Genomic DNA, 2133 nt, shown 5'->3' on the forward strand with positions numbered 1-2133 from the left:
CACACACACACACACACACACACACACACACACACTCACACACAGGTGCGTTTCACTATCTTTGTGGGGACCCGTCATTGACATAATGCATTCCCTAGCCCCTTACCCTAACCTTAACCATCACCACTAAATGCCTAACCTTAACCCTTACCCTCACCCTAACCATAACCTAATTCTAACCCTAATCCTAAAACCAAGTCTTAACCCTCAAACAGACCTTTAAAATTGTGGGGTCCAGCATTTTGGCTCCACAAAGCCGGCTGTCCGGACCCCACTAGTATACTGTATTCCCGGTTTTTGGACCCCACGAATATAGTTAAACAAGAACACACACACACACACGGCCCGCTCCATAGTTTATGATGGCTAGCAGAAACTGTAAAGTTCTCCATGATAACATCCAGGGGATCACCAAACCCACCATCCGCCGTCTGGCTCGCCGCAACGGAGTGAAGTGTGTCTATCTACGAGAAGACCCGCGGCGTGCTGAAGGTGTTCCCGGAAAACGTGACCGTGACGCTGTCACCTACCCTGAGCACGCCAAGAGGAAGACGGTGACCGCCATGGATGTGGTGTCCACTCTGAAGAGGCAGCGCTGCACCCTGTACGGCTTTGGAGGTTAAACCGGATCCTGAATCACAAACAAAAGGCTCTTTTCAGAGCCACACTCTCCATCTGAAGAGAGACTTCCCGCTCTGAGTGACAGGCTTTATTACTTAAAAGCATCTCTGTGTCTCTCTATCTCTCTCAACCCATCCCGTCAAGCCCACGTAGAGCCCACTTCTGTTTGAAGTTTCTTCCCGTTAAATGGGAGTTTTTCTTTGCCGCAGTTGCCATTGCTTACTCATGGGGATATTTTGGGTCTCTGTAAATTAAAGACCATGGTCTAGACCTGGGGCCTGTACAGCGAAGCGAGTCTAACACATCCAGGATATCTTTTCGTTACCTGGCTTCACTAACCCTAACATCCGCCATCACGTTAAGCGGTCAAACAACGGAAAACAATCACCCCAAGGTTTCCCAACCAACCAGCCTTGAGCGTGTTTACATTAAAAGGGCGGGATTTGCAGCATAACACCAGTCATGGACAAGTTTACTGGCAGCAGAGGGAAGACAAAACTATATTATTAGACAAATACTGAGAAGTTAAACACAACTCAGGCAAAAAGCAGCACGGTTGCAGCTGCCAAATGACAAGACAGCTGATACTCGTTAAATGCATAAATTATTAGGCTTATAATATCACTGTATAGCAGCATGCACCGCTCCAAATTGAACAGGGTTTCGGGTGCCCTTGCAAAAGGGTGGGGGGGAGGACTGAGGCACTTACTGTCTTCTTTATTGTGACAAAACAAATTTTTGGCTGCATATCTTTGCTCTGAGCTTTGAGCATGTTGGAAGGCATGTCTGCTCCCTCCATAACTTTTTTAAAGCCTCACCATGTGGCGGGGACACATTTCGGCACAGCCTGAGAACACACCAAATTAGATTTAGTTTGGATTAAACTGCTGTTCGTGCCGCTACAAGCTGCCATTTTCTAACTGTTTGGATAACGCTAATCACCTGTGTTAAGCATACTGTAGGCTAAAAGCACGAGTAAATGACAGAACAATGTATTATTTAACTTGTATCAGTTTACTGTGGTATGAACCAGACTTCATATTGGTTCATATGAAGAATAGAAAGTGTTAAACTGATATAAACGGTGGATAAACTGAGCGTAGGTGGGTTTACCTTTCCCTTCCCACTACATATGTATGTCAAGACATGCAAGATTGACACAGCTTTTATTGTGTATCCACACCCGTTGGACAACATAACAATGTCCTATTCAGCAATCCCAACAGCTGCTTTAATTGTCCTTTAAAGAATGCACACTACAGTGCCAAGGTTAATTCAGTCATGATGTATAAACTTTATCCACCTGCATTTTGTTGCTCGCTCCCCAGTCTCCCCATTTCTTTTTTATTCTTTTTTTTATAACCCTTTTTCTCTACTCTCTCCATCAACCGTTGGTATTCTTATCTGAAAGAGGAGAACAGAGAGGGAAAGAATAAGCATGGGGATGCAAGGACGCGTGGCGGAGAGAATACTAAACACCGATGGGTGTTAAACACAAAGCCCCTGCACAGA

At 45.3% G+C, this 2133-nt stretch overlaps 1 pseudogene; it reads left to right on the plus strand.

Annotated features, from left to right (window-relative positions):
• Positions 1–362: 362 nt before the first annotated feature.
• LOC118495355 lies at positions 363–623 on the plus strand (annotated as a pseudogene).
• Positions 624–2133: the final 1510 nt, after the last annotated feature.

Source organism: Sander lucioperca, chromosome 6, assembly GCF_008315115.2.
Source record: "Sander lucioperca isolate FBNREF2018 chromosome 6, SLUC_FBN_1.2, whole genome shotgun sequence".
Lineage (NCBI taxonomy): Eukaryota > Metazoa > Chordata > Actinopteri > Perciformes > Percidae > Sander > Sander lucioperca.